General features: G+C 33.3%; 1 protein-coding gene and 1 non-coding gene across 3 annotated transcripts in view; one reads left to right on the top strand and one right to left on the bottom strand.

Moving 5' to 3' along the window:
* Window positions 1–21,940, bottom strand: part of DPYD (dihydropyrimidine dehydrogenase) — a 783,111-nt gene that overhangs the window by 641,778 nt on the left and 119,393 nt on the right.
* Window positions 6,574–6,675, top strand: LOC146404233 (U6 spliceosomal RNA). The gene has a single exon (XR_014845067.1). It is a non-coding gene; the product is annotated as a U6 spliceosomal RNA (small nuclear RNA).

The raw sequence follows: 21,940 nt of genomic DNA, 5'->3' as shown, positions 1-21,940 counted from the left end.
CTAATCTCTGGATGCGTATGTCATATAGAATTATTAAACTATTCATTTATTGCTCACTCAACAAATACTAACCAAGCATTTGCCATGCCCCAGGCATGTGCTAGGGATGTACAGAGAACAAACACAAAACACTTCCTGCCTTCACCAAGCTTTATTCTATCGAGGGAGATGCAATAAATATAAACAAGTAACATATATGGTAAATTTGATAGTTATGAATTCTTTGGAGGAAAGTAAACTTTGGAAAGATGGATGAGAAATGCTGATGATGTCAGCTGGGTTACTTTTAGATAGCAGCCAAGGAAGGTGCCCCTAAGAAGGTTAACATTTCAGTTCTTCTGAGAGGAAAACTTAGGACAGAGAGGAAGTGCATACCCAGGGGCAGAGGGAACAGCAAAGGCAAAGGATGATTCATCTCTCTTTTCTTCCTTTTTTCTGTTTTCTGTGCTACTTTTTTATGGTTTGTCCCTCCCCCAATTGAATTTTCAGCCTTGTATAATAACCATTTACTGCCTAGCATTTTTTAAAATTTCCTATGCCTTTACTTGTTTACTTTTCAATAAGTGAACATATAATTTTATTATTTGGCAAGTAGTAGCTTATCCCCATGCTAAAAGATTCTCTTTTATTTTCGAAGTAAGCAGGATACAAGGGATAAACAAAATAAATGAAATTAAAATACATCAGAATGTCAGTTGAGTTTTTACTTTGCAGAGGGCCCTATGCCTAACAGGAAAGAAGATACAGAGGAGCCAGATAGTAGTGGGGAGAGGTATGACTGAGAGGTTAAGACACAAAGTCACACTGTTCAGACTACACATTCCAAAAGGTTGGCAGTGAAACGCCTTCCAGATAAATTTGTAGTTGGATACAGCACAATTCTGACAGTTGGCTCTTAGTGAATTTTTTCAGTTTTTAAAAACTATTTAATTATGAACATATGAACATAAGCCTTAATTAAGACAAATCTTTCTTCTGCCTGAATAAGAACTGCCAAAATGGCAAAGGGCAAGACTAGAAGTTACTGTCTAAACTCATTTCACTGTCTCCACACTGACATACAATGTGCCATGCTGCTGGATGCCATGCTGCTGGAACCACTGAGCACATTCTCACACAGGTTCAGGGCCGTCTCTATGCCAAGAGGAACTCTGGACTTGTATAAGAAATACACGACGAACCACTGGGTCAGAAGCAGTTTCTACCGCTCAGGGTACCATGTGTTGCTCTCGGGTGTCCAGATATGTTCCTCAGACATTTCTGTTACTGAGACTCCCAGCTTTACCTTTTCAAGACTCACTGTCTGAGATGCTGACTTTGGGGATCATATTCTCTTTAGTGCAAATGTCAGAGCGCTCTTACTTTTCCTTCTTGTCTGGGCTGATCTTTCTGAACTCTAGACCTTCTACTATTAAAAAATACATGTTTTAAATTTCTGCAAATCTAATGAACATATTTTCCCTCTCAGGCCACAGAATCCAACATATGGCCCTGAACTGATTTCAGGTTTTTTTCTTAAAAAGTCTATTAAATCCTTTATCAGTCTTTTTTTTTTTTTTCTTTTTACACGATGGTGGTTGTTAATTTACACCGCCAGTATTATTTTTTTCTAAAACTAAACCGAACTGATTCATCAAGACAAAGTCAAGTAAATAGACATCTGCAAAAAACTTGATACAGGCAAAAGCAGCATTTAAATGATTCAAAGTTTAGTTCTTACATGTCTTCAACATATTAGTTTATTACTCTTTGCAAATAAACACATTATTTTCTCAAAGATATGAAATTATCACAATAAAAGCAAATTAAATATATTAAATGCTGTATAATTATCTCATTTATATGGCTAAGGTTATTAGCTTATATATGATGTCTTTAAAATAACTCCCATTTGCAGTTACATTTCAAACTGCAGATGTGACGTACCAGCCAGGAGGAAAGCCACAATTCCTGCTGTGCTAAACTTACTGAAACAAATAGAAAAAACACTTTATTGTGTTTTGTTCCTGTTTTACTATTTTGTAATTGGACTACTCTACAGGAAATACTCTTCTTTATAATATATTACTGAGTTACTATAATAATCTTGTTTCATGCTCTTCCTCTATAGAAAACATAAGAATTTCTGAATTATTATTTTACACATGGGATAAAAATAATGTGACAAAAAATTTAAAGACATTAATCAAAAGGTGTTCTAGAACTAACTGTAATGGCAATTGCTCCTAATAAGACGACTGAATGTATTTTTTGACAATGGATATATGGGCACACATACTTATACCCAAATATCTATGAAATGGAACTACACAGAAAGAGAGATGAGAGGCATTCTGAAAAAAAGGGTCTTCCTTAAACTTTTTAAAATGATGGACAACATATATGTTATCATTCAAAGATTACAAAGTTGTTGGATTTTTTCAATTATTAAATAAAATATGGCTACAAAGCAAAGTTTCCTCATATAAAAAGTAGTCTTGAAATTTATATAAGGAGATAATCACTCACAGTTATACTCAACAATGGTTATACATTACCATGTGTTCCATGGTTAATTTTGTCAAAATAAATAACTTCTATGAAAGTGCTAATATCTTCATCAAAGAATTAAGACGATCTTTAGAAAATGCTTGATAAATCTACCTCATCTTTCTCCCTGGATTTCACAGGTAAAACCACCTTTAAAGTGAATTTTGTCACTGAAGTAAATTAATTTATGGTTTTGAAGCTAGAGTAGCTTTATGAATAATTATACTAATAGCAAAAAAAAAATGTCATTTCTAGTAGTAATGAAAAATCTTATCACATTCTCTTTAGAAAAAGACAAACCTGTTAATACATTAAATGTTAATTTTTTTGGCCATGCCTACGGCATGTGGAAGTACCCATGCTGGAGACCGAGCCCACACCACAGCAGCAACCCAAGCCACCGCAATGACAATGCCGCATCTTCAACTTGCTGGGCCACAAGGGAACTCCAAATGTTCTTTTCTTAAAGCTAATTCTCAATTAATGAAGACATCTTTGGGGGGGGGGAGTACATGTAATGGTATATACCATCTAATTTAGAGCTTCATATATAAATAACATCTGTTCCTTAAGTACTATCAGTATTTACTGTGGAACAGATTATAAGCATACCAGAAATCTTTATTTCACATAAAAGCACATACAGAATTATTTCAGGAATAAAAACACTTGTGAATATAACAGTAACAAAAAAAATAGAAAAGAATTAAACATAAATCACACCCTATGGTACAATGTCCTAAATCTCTGTCCTAAAACTCACTTTTGTGAGGATTTTAACATGTCATACAAATTCATTAAGAAAAATAAATGAATGTATTTATTTCATAAAACTTTAATTAGACACATCTTACACTGTGTCTTTGACATTATCCATCCCTACAGACTCTCACTGATATTTATCTTCTTAGACCAAAGTCTAAGTCATTTGATTATATTCACCCAGGTGTAGCATACTCAGTGATACAGAACTCTCTCTTGAGTAAAGAAGAGGGAATTAAAGAAATTAGAAAATAACAGGTTGCATATTCTAGTTGTAAAAATAGATGCTTTAGGAAAAGTAATTGCTTAAGTGGTCATATAAAAAGTCCAATTAAAACTAATTTAGCTTTCTCTCTCGGGATTTGTAAGCCTATACTTTTGAGCACTGAACTGAGTTTTCAAGACCAATTGGTAACTAATTCTTACCAAAGTAGTGAATTGTTTCATTTGCATGTAAGTTAATCTGACTGTATACTATTTTGTTTTTTTTTTTAATAAAAAGGTAAATACTAACTTGAGACTAAAATATTTTGTTAAAATAACCAATGACCTAGGTCTACTGGGAATCCGGGGTTAAGAGATGAAAACTATTGCCTTTGGAATGGATTAACAATGTATAGCACTGGGAACTATATCTAGTCACTTATGACGGAGAATGATAGAGGATAATGTGAGAAAAAGAATGTATATATGTATGTATGACTGGGTCACTTTTCTGTACAGTAGAAAATTAACACAACACTGTAAATCAACTTAATGGAAAAATAAAAATCATTTTAAAAGTAATAAAAAAGAAATAAAAAATTTAAAAAAAATTAAAAAGAAATATAAATTGAAAAATGTTTAGAAAAATAAGACTCATCAGAGATTTGGAGTTCACTAAAAGTTGCCATCAGTTCTAGGGACAGAGCCAAAATCAGAATCCTGGAAGTGTAGGAGATAAACTGAAAGGCAAAGCAAATTAGTTTTGGTTTTAAGTAGTTGAGTTTGAGGTTCCTGACATGTAAATGTCAAACAAGCATTTGTAGCTGTGGCTCTGAGGTTCAAGAGGGTGATATGTCAGATAATACAGATTTAGGAGACACTAACTAATACACAGACTATGAAAAAAGGCAAAATAAGTAGATAAGTAAAGGCATGGATTAAAGTGAGAATAAGGTGAGAAGAGGACTCAAGATGAAAGCTTTTCATTTGCTTATGTTTTAGAGAAAATGGGGGGGGAAAACAATATATTAAATATTCTGCTTGAGGAGTTCCCATTGTGGTGCAGCGGAAACGAATCCCACTAATATCCATGAGGATGCAGATTTGATCCCCAGCCTCACTCAGTTGGTTAAGGATCCAGCATTGCTGTGGGCTGGGATGTAGGCCAGCAGCTGCAGCTCTGATTCCACCCCTAGCCTGGGAACTTCCACATGCCACAGTGCGGCCCTAAAAAGCAAAAAATATATATATAAAATTAAATAAAATTAAAATTAAAAAAAGAAATGAATAATAATAACAAAAAATAACACACAAGATTTGTTTTTCTCTGAAGTTATAATGACATATAATTTGCTTATATTCAAACAGCACATAACTTTGATCACCAACACACTGTGTTAAGGTAGACAAAAGGACTCAGCTTCTAGGCAGAATGTACAAGGTCACTGTAGGTTCATCAATGTTCAAAGTAGCAAAAAAACTACAAAAAAAAAAAAGCTGGATAAACCACCAACATATTTTTAGAGGCATCAGAGATCTGAAAAAGCAAGGATAATTACATGAACTGAAGTTCCTTGAGAAGGGAGAATATTCTCAAGATGAACTGAGGAGAAATTGAGGGAAAGGATGTTAAAACTGGAAAATTAAGAGGATGAACACATGCCTGTTTCCCTACTGGACATATGCAGAAATCTAGGGGTGTGTGGGCGACTTAAAGAGTGAGGCTAAAAAATTCTAAAAGGCAGACAGGAGAAACAGAAGGGGGAGGGAGAGGGAGTAGGGGTATGAAATGAAAACTGTTAGAACCAAAAGGAGAAAATCGACAAATCTCGAGACATAGTTGAATATTTCAACTATATTCTCTCAGAAGAAAAATATTCAAATAAATAAAAATCAGAAAAGATATTGATGATCTATCAACCGCCTCTCACTGACATTCATAGGACAGTACACCCAACAATTGCAGAATAAACCTGAAACATTCAGCAGGGATAAACCATATGCTGAGACAAAAATAAAATCTCTAAGATTTTAATATTTTGAAAGTTAATTTTTAGCCTCACTCCACACATATGAAACTCTGCTAACATCAACACCCTGCACCAGAGTGTTAGTTTTTTTTGCAATTGTTAAACCAACATTGATACATATTTATTACCAAACTCCATTGTTTACATTAGGGATCACTTAGTGTTTTACATTCTATGGGCTTTGAAGAAAAAAGTATAATGACATGTATCTACTATTATAGTATCACACAGAACAGTTTCTCTGCCCTAAAATCTACTGTGCTCCATTGATTCACACTTTCCTTCCAAACCGTGGTAGCTCTTGATCTTTAAACTTTCTCTAGAATAGCCTTGCCTTTTCAAAAATGTCTTGTATTTGGAATCATATAGTCTGTAGCTTTTTCAGGTTGTCCTCTTCCATTGAATAATACGCATTTAAGCTTCCTCTATGTCTTTACATGGCTTGATAGCTCACTTCTATTTGGCACTGAATAAATAAGTCACTGTGCCTGGATATACCACAGTTTATTTATCCATTCATCTACTAAAGGACATCTTGGTTGCTTCCAACTTCTACAATTACAAATGAAGCTACACTAAACATCTGTGTGCAGGTCTATGTGTGGACATACGTTTTAAATTCATTTAGATAAATATCAAGAAGCAAGACTGCTGAATCATATAGTAAGGGTATGTTAATTTTTGTAAGAAACTGCTGCACTATATTTCAAAGTAGCTGTACAATTTTGCAGTATCATTAGCAGTGAAAGAGTTTCTTTCGTTCACATCCTTGTAAGCATTTGGAGTTTCTGCTGTTTTGAATTTTTACCATTCTAATGCGAACACAATAGCATCTAATTTCAATTTGCAATCCCTAATGATGTAATATATTAAACATCTTTTCACTTGCTTATTTTCCATCTCTATATATTCTTTGGTGAGATGTATATTCAGATCATTTGCCCATTTTTTAAATCAAGTTTCTTTCTTATCATTGAGTTTTAAGAGTTAATTATTTGTATTGGGTAACATCCTTTATCAAATATGGCTTTTAAAAACATTTTTCCCGGTGCTTGCTTTGGCAGCATATACACTAAAATTTGAATGATACAGAGATTAGCATCCCCTGCACGAGGATGACACACAAATTAGTGAAGTGTTCTATACTTTCAAGTTATTCAGTACTGTGTAATAAACCTATATGGGAAAAGAATCTCAAAAGGAATGGAGATACACACAAACACACACACACACACACACACTTATAACTGATTTACTTTGTTATACACCTGAAAACTAACACAATTTTGTAAGTCAACTATACTCCAATAAAATTTAAAATTAATTAATTAATTTCCCAGTATGTGGTTTGTCTTCTTATCTTGTTGGCAGTGTCTCTCTCTCTCTCTCTTTTTTTTCTCCCTGCTTTTTAGGGCCGCAGCCCAGGCATATGGAGGTTCCCAGTCTAGGGGTCAAATTGGAGCTACAGCTGCTGGCCTATGCCACAGCCGTAGCAACACCAGATCCTAGCTGCATCTGTCACCTACACCACAGCTCAGGGCAACACCAGATCCTTAACCCACTGGGTGAGGTCAGGGATCAAACCGGCAACTTCATGGACACTAGTCAGATTTGATTCCACTGCAGCATGACAGGAACACCTTGGCAGTGTCTTCTGTGGAGAAAAAATTATGATTGCAATGAGGTCCAGATTATTCACTCTTTTTTTCATAAATACGCCTTGGTATTATATTTAAAAGTCATCAGTAACTCAAGATTATCTGTTTTCTCCTATGTTACCTCCTAAGAATTTTATAGTTTTGCATTTTATTTTTATTTTTTAAGATTTTTATTTTTGGAGTTCCCATAGTGGCTCAGCAGTTAGCAAACCCAGCTAGCATCGATAAGGATGTGGGTTTGAACCCTGGCCTCACTCAGTGGATTAAGGATCCAGCGTTGCCGTGGTCTGTGGTGTAGGTCGCAGACATGGCTCAGATCCTGCAGTGCTGTGGCTCTGGCGTAGGCCAGAGACTACAGTACCAATTGGAACCCTAGCCTGGGAACCTCCATTTGCCACAGGTGCAGCCCTAAAAAGACAAAAAGACCAAAAAACAAACAAAAAAAAAGATTTTTATTTTTTTCTATCATGGTTGATTTACAATGTTCTTTCAATTTCTGCTGTACAGCAAAGTGACCCAGTCATACACATTTTTTTCTTTTTCTCACGTTATCCTGCATCATGTTCCATCACAAGTGACTAGATATAGTTCCCTGTGCTATACAGCAGGACCTCATCACATTATCCACTCCAAATGCAATAGTTTGCATCTACTAACCCCAAACTCCCAGTCCATCCCATCCCCTCTCCCTTCCCCTTGGCAACCACAAGTCTGTTCTTTATGTCTATGAGTATGCTTCTTTTCTGTAGATAGATTCACTTGTGCCATATATTAGATTCCAAATAAAAGTGCTATCATATGCAATTTGCCTTTCTCTTTCTGACTAACTTCACTTAGGATGAGAGTCTCTAGTTCCACCCATGTTGCTACAACTGGCATTATTTTTTTCATTTTTATGGCTGAGTAGTATTCAATTGCGTGTATATACCACATCTTCTTAATCCATTCATCTATTGATAGACACTTAGGTTGTTTCCATGTTTTGTCTACTGTGAAGAGTGCTGCAATGAACATACAGGTGCGTATATCTTTTTCAAGGAAAGTTTTGTCTGGATATACGCCCAGGAGTGGGATTGCTGGGTCATATGGTAGTTCTATATTTCATTTTCTGAGGCACCTTCATACTGTTTTCCATAGTGGCTGTACCAATTTACATTCCCACCAACAGTGAAGGAGAGTTCTTTTTTCTCCACACCCTCTCCAGCATTTGTTATCTGTTTACTTGTTAATGATGGCCATTCTGACTGGTTGAGCTGCTATCTGATTATAGTTTTGATTTGCAGTTCTCTAATAATTACTGATGTTGAGCATTTTTTTCATGTGCCTGTTGGCCTCTGCATATCTTCTTTTGAGAAATGTCTGCTCATTTTTCGATTTTTTTTTCCATTGAGTTGTTTAAGTTTTTTATAGTTTAGAGATTAAACCCTTCTTGGTTGCATTATTTGAAATTATTTTCTCCAGTTCTGTAAGTTGTCTTTTTTTGTTTTGTTTTGTTTTGTTTTGTCTTTTCTAGGGCCGCTCCCATGGCATATGGATGTTCCCAGTCTAGGGGTCTAATCGGAGCTGTAGCTGCTGGCCTATGCCAGAGCCACAGCAAAGCAGAATCCAAGCCCCATCTGTGACCTACACCACAGCTCAGGGCAATGCTGGATCCTTAACCCACTGAGCGAGGCCATGGATTGAACCTGCCACCTCATGGTTCCTAGTCGGATTCGTTAACCACTGCGCCATGACGCAAACTCCTAAGTTGTCTTTTTTATGGTTTCCTTTGCTGTGCAAAAGTTTGTAAGTTTGATTAGGTCCAATTGGTTTATTTTTGTTCTTATTTCTGTTGCCATGGGAGACTGACCTAAGAAAACACTTGTGGAGGTGATGTCAGAGAATGTTTTGCCTGTATTCTCTTCTAGGAATTTTATGGTGTCTCATCTTACATGTAAGGCTTTAAGCCACTTTGAGTTTATTTTTGTGAATGGCGTGAGGATGTGTTCTAGTTTCACTGATTTACATGCAGCTGTCCAGTTGTCCCATGGAAGAGACTGTCTTTTACCCATGTTATATTTTTGCCTCCTTTGTCAAAGATTAATTGCCCATAGGTGTCTGGGTTTATTTCTGGGTTCTCTATTCTGTTCCATTGGTCTCTCTATGCCTGTTTTGGTACCAGCACTACACTGTCTTGATTACTATAGTTTTGTAATATTGTCTGAAGCCTGTGAGTTATGCTTCCTGCTTGTTTTTTTTTCCCCCTGAGGATTGTTTTGGCAATTATGGGTCTTTTATGGTTCCATATAAATTATTTTTGCATTTTACATTTAAGTTTATCATCCAATTTGAGTTAATCTTTATGAATGGTGTAATGTCTGTGTTTATCAGTTTTGCATATGGGTGTCCCGTTGTTCCAGCCCACTTATTGAAAAGATTATCCTATAGGCATTATATTGCCTTTGATCCTTTGTCAAAGATCAGTTGACTATATTTGTGTGAGTCTATTTCTGGGCTCCCTATTCTGTTCTATTGATCTATTTGTCTGTTTTTTAGCTGACACTACACCACAACTCTGTAGCTTTAAGAAATATCTTAAAATTGGGAAATATCAATCCTCTGACTTTGCCCTTTTACAATATTGTATTGGTTATTCAATATTTGGTCTTTTACCTCTCCACATAAACTTTTGAATTAGTTTGTCAACACCTACAAGATAACTTTCTCAGGTTTTGATTGAGACTGGGTTGAATTTAAAGATCAAGTTGGAAAGAACTGGTATCTTAAAAAAATTGAGTTTTCCCCTCCAAGAACATAGAATCTCTCCAATTACTTAGTTGTTCTTTGACTGTGTTCACTAGTTTTATATTTTTCTTCATAGAGATCATTATATATTTTGTTAGATTTAAGCCTAAGAATTTCTTTTTTTGGCTTTTAATGTAGGTGACAATGTGTTTCTAATTTCAAATTTTAATTGTTCATTGTTGGTATTAGGAAAACAACTGACTTCTGTATATTATGTATCTTACAACTTTGTCATAATTGCCTGCTATATCAGAAAGTTTTTATGTCAATATTCCAATTTTTTGTTAATATTTTTCAGATTTTCTATATAGAAATCATTTCTATGTAAACAAATAGTTTTATTTCTTCTTTTCCATTATGTTTAATCTTTTATTTCCTTTTCTTGTCTTATTACATTAGCGAGGACTTCCAACATGATATTAAAAAAGAGTGTTAAGAGTGGACATTCTTGCTTTGTTTTAGACTTTATCAGGCAGACTATTTTTATTTAGGCTTTTAAATATTTTGTGATTTAAAATAATGATTTATGTATTTGTAACCTTTTCAATTATGGTAAAAATGGTGAAGGGATTTACTTTTATAATAATCTGTGAAACTGTCTTCCAAAGTGGCTGTAAACTTTCTTCTAAATTACGCTTTAACTGCATCTGACAAATTTTGAAGTTTTCTTTTCATTATTACTCAGATCAAATATTTTTTAAATTTCTCTTGCAATTTATTCTCTGAACTATGGTTATTTTTAAATGTGTTTTTTAATTTCAGAAGTAAGTAAGAGAGAAACTGAGTTATAAACTGTAAGATCAGGGAGGCATTCAAGAGAATCTTAATTATATAGTGCATTGCAGGCATTTTTCCTTAGGTGAAATAGGAAGCCACTGAGGGATTCTAAACAGGGGAGAAATATAGTCTAACAAATTAATAAGATCATTCTTGGAGTCACCTCATGGCTCAGTGGGTTAAGGATCTGGCACTGTCACTGCTGTGGCTCTGATTACAGCTGTGGCATAGTTAGATTCCCAGCCAAGAACATCCTTGTTTTGCAGGCATGGCCAAAAAAATAAAATCATTTTGGCTGTTGTGTTGGTAACGATCTTTATGGAGAACAGCTGGAAGTATAGTCCTCAGCCTTGGCTCTGCATTTTGAAATGACTTTGGATGCTTTAAAAATACTGATGCTACTTAAGCCCCCTGAACACACACACACACACACTTTATTTAAGTGGTGTAGAGCTTGGCTTATGTATTGGGATTTTTAAGCTTCTTTTGTGCTCATGATGATTCCAATGTCCATCAAAGGTTCAAAACTACTGAGTTTGAACATTCTGGATAAACTTTTAAAAGAAGTCAAAAATATTTTCTAATGAATTCTAATGGAATGCATAGTACGAGAAAAAAGAAGAAGGAAAAAAAGTCAAGAAGGGCCCAAACTTTTGTCTAGCCTAATTTCTGTTGATCTACAAGGTGAATTAGTGGTAATAGGTCTAAGTCAGCTGAGGTTCCTTTCATGTACCACATTCCCAAAGAACTAAACACCACAGTGGTCTCTCATGTATGCCTTGACCTCTTCCATTAGCCTGTAGTCTCCTAGCCCTGCTTCAGATACTCCTTGTCAAGTCATCCTGTAATTTATACTCTTACCAACACAATTCTCCTTTTAAGAATTATCTTAGTTACAATTTAATATGAATTTATGTGGTTATTTGAAAAATGCCTACCTCCCCCTGATTAGACTATGATGATAAAGCTCAAGAAAATTTGCTCATTATTGTACCTTTCATGCTCACCTGTGCTTTGCACATTTAAAAACCTAATAAATATTTGTGAGAATAAACTATGTGTAAGAGTAGCTATTGCCACAAAATTTCAACACCATCGTGTTTTCCGTAGCCTTGTATCTATTACACTAGGGTCACCTTTGTGATATAAATGCTATTTGTGTTCACAAATACAGATATTGCTCAAAACAATAAATATTTTTGTGTAATAACAAAGCCCACTTTCTTATTCAAATCCTCTAAAATGTCATAGATGAGATCTGATACTCTTGCATGTAAAATATGACTTAATTCTTAAAATTCAATAAATTATACCATCAATCAGTATTTTAACTACACTGCAATATATACAGAGTTTTAAAATTCTATTAGAAAACATAACCATGTTGCAAATATATATACATATGTATATGCATATATGTGTGTATAAGTATACAGTATATATATATAAATATATGTTACATACATATATATATAAAACCTATCCTAAATTACAATCTCTAAATTATAGATTGAAATTCAAAGTTTATGTTAAAGCTCACTGGAATTCTTAATTATAGATAGTCCTTATAAACCCTAATGATGCCACTTAATTTCCAATCATATACAAAGAAACTAACTTAAATTAATGAAAACCACAAATAAAAACCTGATATATCCACATTTCAAGAATATCAGTCAAGATCATAAAAGTACTGAATATAAACTGAAAAAAAAAACCAGCACATGAAAATCATCCTGATAGTGACTTCTTAGTGTCCTTATCAATAACCTCTTAACTGTGACTATTTCTAGGTTTTTAGTTTCACCCACTTCTCCTCACCACTGTTTTTCTATACTTTTCCCTTATGACTTTAATAAATGCGGAGTTCCCGTCGTGGTGCAGTGGTTAACGAATCTGACCAGGAACCATGAGGTTGCGGGTTCAATCCCTGGCCTTGCTCAATGGGTTAAGGATCCGGCGTTGCTGTGAGCTGTGGTGTAGGTTGCAGACGCGGCTTAGATCCTGCATTGCTGTGGCTCTGGCATAGGCCAGAGGCTATAGCTCCATTTGGACCCCTAGCCTGGGAACCTCCATATGCCGTAGGAGCGGCCCAAGAAATGGCAAAAAGACAATAAATAAATAAATAAATATCAATAAATGCATCCTAATGACTTACATGATTGTACACACATTACTGGACTCTACCTAAATACTTATAAAAGCTACGTTTTTCAACAGAAGATCTATGCCTGGGCACTATGTTCTGAAAGCAGAAATTGAGGAGGGCTGTTCACCCTTCCACTCTGGCACCCTGCCATTACTGGGTATTTGGCAGGCACCATGATTGAACTCATTTGAATAATCAAGAACAGAAAAAGGCTTGCCTACTTCTGTTTTTAGTAAACATGTATGACAACCACAATCACCTTATAGCACAAGATAAACCTGGAATGTGATAAAATGCTCAAAGATAATCGATTTGAATTACACTACAAGGAACATGTGAGTGTGTGTGTCTGTCATGTATGTGCTCTGCATGTGTTTCTGTAACAGTTACATGTTTTCAAACGTGGAGGTTTCTTTCCAAAGTGCATTTTAAAAACTGAGAACCCTAGCAGTAACGCATCAAGCTGGACTGTGTCAAGTCCAACTAGTCTACGTGTTACATACTTATGAGGATGTAAACTATAAAACTTAAATTAAGGACTTTATTCATAGCCTAAATAGACTATTTGGAAAATTGTGTAAATATACTATTTCTATGCATCATATTTAAAATGTACTCATTATATATAGACAAAAATAATAAATAACCAGAGGCATGCAATAATTTAGCATACCTAATTAATCACAGTTTGCATAGGTCACAAATACTATTTATTAGTATTAATACAGTCAAGATATCTTTCTGGAATTACTATAAATTTATAGGAATTTACTGAGAATACTATCTGTAGTGATCCTCAAAAAGAAGCAAATATTTTGGTAGAAGTGCTGAAGGAATAATCGATTCCCTAAAGTTTTCAAATGAGCAGAATAATCCTGAAGAAATATGAATTACAGGGGAAGTCTTATATTGCTAACAAATAAAAATAGACTTTCATTTTAATGGAATATCCCAACGAAAGGAATGTTTCTCAGACTTCAATTAACGATACTGACTGGCTCAAACTGGTTACCCAATGCTTTTTAAATTATTTAATATACTTTATTCATATCTAATCATTTAACTATAATTAGATGTCAAAACTAGTAATTTATTTCTTTATAGTGAAAAAATTTCTTGTCCTTGTTTCATAGCCTATTAAAAGAAAAAAAATTCCTCAAACAGCTTTTTCATCCAAACTGTTTAAATTTCAACACAATTCTTAGCCCTGGGTGAGAAGTGTTTCAAGCAATATTCCCTCACAGAATATGAAATTATAAACAACATCTAAGGGGATGAAGGAAGAAATGAAATATGAAGGAAAAATATGACAATGACAAATATAACAGCAGTAAGTAATTTAACCTTATTGTAAATCATTTTTCTTCCCTATCTAAAAGAAAAAAAAATTACTTTAAACTCTCCTGAGAGATAGAGGAAGATACTGGCAAGATAATTGGTTTGTAAACATAGCACAGATATTGACTAAAAGTATCACCACTGTGGTCCAATAACAAACACCCATTTCCACTAAAACTTGACGGGAGCTGATATTTTGGAAGAATTCTAAATAGAGTGACTGCTATTTCTTCTATTTGTTAGCCAAAGTAATGGCCCTTAAAATGGGAGAGAACTATAGGGCTAAAGTTAGGTTATATACTAAATTAACTAAATTTCTTAGGTGGCTCTTTGAAAGACATTAGCAAGACTTGACTTTAGACATCAAGAGTATTTTCATTTTGTTTAATTTTATTGGAGCATAATTGACTTACAATGTTGTATTAGCTTAGGTATACAGCAAAGCTAATACAACATTAGGTTATTACAAACTGTTGAGTAGATTTTCCTGTGCTACATAGTAGGTTCTTGTTAATTACCTGTTTTATACAGCAGATAGCATTTTTTTTAACTTTTTTTTTTAATTTTCCCACTGTACAGCAAGGGGATCAAGTTATCCTTACATGTATACATTACAATTACATTTTTTCCCCACCCTCTGTTCTGTTGCAACATGAGTATCTAGACAAAGTTCTCAATGCTACTCAGCAGGATCTCCTTGTAAATCTATTCTAAGTTGTGTCTGATAAGCCCAAGCTCCCGATCCCTCCCACTTCCTCATCCCTTATGGCATCTCATTGACTTCTACGAAAAACTTCTTTGTGGACTAGAAGAAAAATATTTATTCATTATTCAATGATTTATTAAATAAATACTGATTGACTAAATTTCAAAATAGAGACAACTCCTTACATAGCCCCATGGATAAAAAACCTTACAAAGGATTTAAAATAACAGACCATAGAACACATTGCAATCAATATTTTCCAATAAATATCAGATATCATTTATATACTTTAGTAGACACATACTGGTGAATCTTCATCCATCTATAAGAATAACTATCAAAAATTAATAAACTAAAATATCACAATGTTGTATTTTTATAGGTATCACACTGCGGTTAACTAGTGTCAAACCGAAGAGTAACATTATACTGTTTCATGATGCAGATGGTTTTTCAGTGGTTAGTCCACTCTTTAGCTATAAACCATAAAGCATAACAAATTAATGCTAATTGATTCAGTGGCAATGATACCAATACTTATGTTGGCTGCATACTTGTAATTTTACAATAACAACTGGTGATTTAATTCTTAATCATGCTTGTTTACTTGCATGAGTAATCTAGGAAATATGACTTACTCAATTTCAAGGAATAGTTCAGAAATTGGGAGATGTGAACCTCAGTAAATGTCCTACAGTCATGCTTATTAACGCAAGTGGAAGAGTTTCACAATATTTTTTAGTATTCATCTATCAGAGAAACTCATAAATTCATAATATATGGACCAAGCAATTCTTTGAAATTTATTTTAATTGGTTTACATCAAATTTGCTCTTAACGTAGTCAGTAAACTATGACCCATGGGACAAATCCAGCTGGCTGCTTATTTCCTATAAATAAAATGTTATTTAGAACACAGCCACAACGGTGCAACCACACCTGTTAGTTGACATATTTGTCTATGTGGCTTCATTTGCACTACAATAGGACAACTGAATAGTTTCAACAGAGACCATATGACCCAGAAAAGTTGAAAGTATTTACTATTCTGACTTTTATATAAAAAGTTTGCTTACTTCTACTTCAGACTGTCAAATTACCATGTTTTCTCAATCGAAGAAACAAATTCAGAAAATTAAATCTAACTAATAATCTTTACCAATTGTCAGAATGAGACAATTTTCCCCCAAAAAACAGAATAGACAAAAACATTCCCAATGGATGGAATTTAGTATACATCATAAAAACTTGTAGAAATTATATACAAGAAAATGTATTAATTGTCTTTTAAGTGTAATGTGCTGATATATGAGAAATAAGAAATAGAAAAACTAAACTTCAATGTATATCTTCCAAAGAGAAGACTATTACAAAAAAAATGAGCCATTATATCATAGTATGCATGGAATGAACTGAAATTAATTAGAATGAGCAATAAAAAATATAAGAACATAATTATAAACAATGAATTATCTATAAACTTATTATATTATTCTTAAATTGAAGAAAATGCCAAATATAATTACAAAATATGTATTCAAAACATGTAAACCACTAATTTTCCACTTATAAAAGCCTGATTCAAAAAGCAATTGACTTTATGGTTTACTTAAGCTTTGCAACTACATTAAAATATGATAGTATATACACAACAGCTTGTTAACAAGATTATCATAACATTAAAATCATAATGTGGCACTTCAATTATGGATACTTAAAATTAAAGCTAATCCTCACAGTACCAATTTTTATCTCCTAAATAATTTTAACTATTAGCTGCTCATTCAAAGTCTGTATCTAAAATGATAAGCTTTCTAGAGTAAGACTTAGCTCTGCACTTTTCTCTGGTAGCAAAACAAAAGCTGTGTCCCTTTTTTTCTAGTCTTAACACACAATCTTTTGCTGCTAAGGGAAACATGCTTTTTAACCTTGGTGAAGTGCTACTTACTTATGTTGTTGCTAACGTTGTTTTAAATCAAAATATCCATTATATTAACAATATGTATTTTCTGTTTTGGTTTTATCATTCTAAATGTATTAAGTTGTCACAAAATAGCATTATGATATTAATTTTATTTTTCCTATAAATACTGCTTTTAAATAAACATTGTCTACTACATAGCAGGCTACAGGTTGAAAGCTCCAATGCTTAGATTAATTAATATGATCATATAAGCATTTATATATATTTGAATTAACCCATATCTGACTTGTGCTGTTGTTTCACAAAATTTATAATGGATAAGTATGCAATCAATATTTCTCATTCAAGATCTGATTAAAATTCAAAGTAGAGAAAAAGATGGTAAATCAACACAGTTTCTAATTCACATATGCCAACTGCAACCAAATCCATAAACACTCCACAAGTATTAATACTAAGCATATATTTGGTTTATTAAACACTGGATTAATATAGGACATTTTATTATATCCCCTATGAATGGTGAAAATTAGGCTCTCTTTGTCCCATCTGAAAATGAATGATAAATGTTGCTTTCACTCGTCCCTAGAATGCATGAAAGAAACATTCCTAATTTATGCAGTAAATAGGTAATACCACATATACGTGTGAGTGTGTATGCCTATGCATATTTGTACACATAAATGTGTAAAATGTGTGTACACATATACATTCATACTACACAAATTACATCAACTTAACTACATGGAATATAAAGTCAAATGCAATTAATTACAATAATCTTTACGTAATTAATGATTTTCCTACTGTCTAATCTACTTTTTCTAAGCTACATTTCAACAATGTTTGAGTAGCTGTTTCACCATTTTCTAGAAAAAGCAAGAGTGTGCTTTTGTCTTTAGATTTTACAAAATTTGAAGCTATTCAGCCTGGTTGCCCTCTCTGTGTGTTCAATGACACAAACCATACGCACATGTGCTTGTGTGCATAGTGAAGTGTGTGCCTCTCTCCCACAGAAATGATAAAGACAACAAAATCTCCTCTGCATGAAAGAAAAGATACTCTTACCACCTGCTGATGGAGGTAGGGTGGGGAGGGAGCTTTCTAGAGATAGATTTCGGCTGAGCCATTTAGTGAAAAAGAAGCCTAGAGAAATATAATTATGATAGGATGAAGAAATATAATGAAAACAGAAAGCTCACACATTGTTTCTGACTCTAATTTCACGGTCAAGCTTTGCCTGTAGTTAAAACACACACACATACACACACATACACAAACACATGGACATTGATGATTATGAAAGTAATTTGTTTATTTTTTAAAACTTTGAAAATAATGTTACTAATATTAAATTATAAGTAATCATTGACATCATTATATAACACTTTCAGGCTTTTTAAAAATTTGTAATTACTTTCCATACCATTTACCAACTTGCTGATTTTACTAGAATTGTTTAAATAACTTCTCATTTTATTTATATCTTCTTCAATGTCACTTCAAATTTTGTCATGCCTTATATTTGTTTTCGAAACAACTTATTTGATTCTCTACTCATAAATATTTAGGTTGCCTCCCCCTTCCTCTTTTTTTTTTAAACTGTTATGATTTTAATTGAACCTCATTGTGATGACACTTTATAACAACTGTGTATGAAAGGCAAAGGGATGTCCAAATTTCAAGCTATCAAATGGCAAGATTTACTTGATTGGAATGGGGAAATTTATACAGAGATAGAAACAAATAGAGAGAAAGACAGAGTACACACACATACATACATTTATTCACATATGTATGTGCACACAAAAGCTCATCTACCAGAGTAAGATTAAGTAAGATAGTGATAATATATCTCATCTTCAAGTCTTATTCAGATGGATACAATTACCCATAGAGACAGTCTTTTATTCCAGTTCATGCAGAAATACCAATTAAAGAAATAATAGTGCAATTTAACCATTATGCTTAGCCAGGGATACAAGATGGATTATAACTAAAACAATAAAACAATAAGCAATAAAATAATATCTAGGTACCAGGAGTAATGCATTGCTTAGACCACATGGAAAACAGCCTCTGTATCACTGGATATTAACAGAGGAGTGAAATCAAAGCTGTACTTTTCAGGCTAACACATCTAGAAGGGAAAAAACTAAAAAATCCCTCTTTCTAACGTCTTTGTAACTCTCTTCAGACCTCACTCTTTCAAGGAAAAGTTAACTTTTACATTCCTTCTACCTCTCAAAACCTACAAGTCTAAAGAAAAGATATAAACACATTAAAGGACTTTAACCTTTTGATTTAAATATTTAGAATGTACTGTACCTCTCAAAATTATTTTCGTAGTTTACATAGTTATACTTTCAGTTTTAACCCTGTAAACACAGCTGGGTTTATGGTACACCTACTATTACTATTACACACACCAGAAAAAAAGCCAGGAACATAAATTATGCAACTCAACATCACCATCTAGTGGCAGAATTCCTAACACGTGACAAAGCCATGCAAAAGGGAATAGACTTCAGAGATTTAATCGCCCTGGTAGTTCATCTCCGTAATAATAATCTAAAATGTAACAGCTCTCACTGAATATATGCTTATCTCTACAAATAAAATACTTACTCCTAATGATCAATGTTTGTACGTCAAAATGTAATTTATATTCTCACCACAGAGGTATATCCATAGTTCTCACCAATCTATACTGTCAAAAAGCTTCATATAGTTCTTCACATTTTTTTCCCTAATGAATTATATTCTATATGTACCTTTTCATTCAGATTTCAACACTCCATTTTCTCAAGTTATTCAACTCTAGTACCTTCCAATTTCATATATTTACTACACATGGCCCACTACTGACTCTGGAACTGAAAAGAGGGCAAAGAGACAATGTTTTTTAAAAGTCCCACTTTCCCCCTTGATGTTTAGAATTTATTACAGGGGTTAAGCAGATGCAAAGTATAATATAGAAAGCAAATCGCTCGGGCATGATAAGAGGGTAGAATTGGTAGAGATAAGGAAAAAATAAGATGAGAAGAAATTGAGAAGTTCACCTATAAATTTGCCATTGTCATACTATAGACTGGTTTCACCTAGAGAAGATACACTTTTTTGTCCTGTCCTTAAAATTTTTTGTCATCATTTTCATAAATCCTGTACAGTAGTTCCACAAAGTTAGACAAAAAAAAATATCTCTCTGGTATTCTATATTCAAAAACTACATTTAAGTTTTCCATAAATGTGGATGACATTGTAATTCCTTTGAAATAAGCACTATATACCATTAAATGAATATGATATATATATAAATAATACATTGTATCTTCATTTTCTTATTATTTCATAAATTGCAAAGCATTCTCTCCTAAACTATTGTTGCTCTTCATATCAATCCTATCAAGTTTTTAATTCTATCTTGACAAAAAATAAAAGTAAAAATATTTAACTAAAATCACAGTTGGAGTCTAAAATTTGACTCATTTTTTGGCACTTATCCTAGTATTCATATCATACTTTATTCGTTCCATTTTCTATTTCTTACTTCATTATTTTCTAATCATTCATAATATTTTCCCATTAGAAAGAACAGAAAATTACAAGCCTGAAAATGGTGTAAGCCCATCACCCAGATACGATAGCTAGTTTCCTATATTTAATTCCCATCTTTTTTTCTCTGTATCTTTTATATTCAGTAGAGATTATATTCTACACGCAATTTTTCTTCCTGGTATTTTTAAACATTATAACATGGGGATTACTGTCACTAACTACACTGTGTTGAAGGTCATTTTAATATCCAGATATAATTAAATATGCCACAACTTACCACTATGTATATATATTTATAATACATCATGTATATATAATTCTGTGTTCTAGAATCCTAATTTTTCTTCATTTCTAAATTTGTTTCCTTAATAGTAGACAATTAGACTCTGTTCAACTTGTTTACTGTTATATTCTATAGTATAATAAACAATTTCATGTTGTCCATAATTTCTACATCTTAGGCATCGTATTTTAGGAAGTTAACTTAATATGAAAGGGGTATGTTTGTTTCAAGGTTCTTAGTACTTATTGATACAACTTTTCCCTTATATGCAGCAGTAATTTCAACTCCTCTTGAGCTCTCAGAGTGGGACAATGGCTATGTTTCAATCCCATTTCCAGCACTCAAAAATCCCCCTGCTGAATTGCAATAATGTCAATAACCAAGAAATCAGTTCATTTTTATGGAATTTATATATTGTTTGTCATTAGTGCTGAATAGAAAACATTAGGGTTTCCCAGTCATACTTTGCCAACTAACCACTGAACTCCTAAATCTTTTTGAATATCCTATACACATGACAATACACAACACCGATGTTGCCTTTAAATTTTGTGATTTTTTTTTCCCCATGTACAGAAGCTTTTTTAATGCCATCAAAGCTTAGCGATTTTTTCAACTGCTTTTTAGCTTATTAGCTCTTTCCCCATCCAAACCTTAGAGTCACTTCCATAGTCTATTGGACTTTGGCTGCCTCAGTTATTTCTCACTCTTTAACATCCATGAGATATTAGCATCTGTGAGATAAAAATAAAAGGTGACTTCTTTTTTCTAAACAGCAAAACAATTGCTTCATACCATTTGTCGAGTGATTCAACAAGCCCTGGGTGACAGGTATTCTAATATAACTATATCACAGAATCATCATAGAATCTATCAACTGCAACCATCAACTGGTTGTAGGTAATATATAGAGAAGCTCATGAGCATCCATCTTTATCTTAAATCTGACCACATTACTAAATTTTTTTACAAGTTTCTATTTTTTTTTAAATTTTTTTAATTTCCCCAATACATTATTTTTGTTCTACTGTACAGCATGGTGTGACCCAGTTACACATATATATGTAGAGTGTTTTTGTTGTTAATTCTATAGATAGCTCTACATACAAGTCATGTTTTTAGAGAAAACATTTTGTCACTTTGTCTCCTTCACATGGTCATACTTGTTAATTTTGGTTTTACATCCATTACTGTACTATGAATACACATTTCACTCTTCAGTTCATAAGAGGGAGTAG

This window comes from Sus scrofa, chromosome 4 (genome assembly GCF_054392235.1).
Source record: "Sus scrofa isolate SSC_HxYL_T2T_F1_AM1 chromosome 4, Sscrofa_HxYL_maternal_Yorkshire_Landrace_v2.0, whole genome shotgun sequence".
NCBI classification, from domain to species: domain Eukaryota; kingdom Metazoa; phylum Chordata; class Mammalia; order Artiodactyla; family Suidae; genus Sus; species Sus scrofa.
Note: the sequence above shows the minus strand (reverse complement) of the source record. Positions and strands in the feature narration are given on the sequence as shown.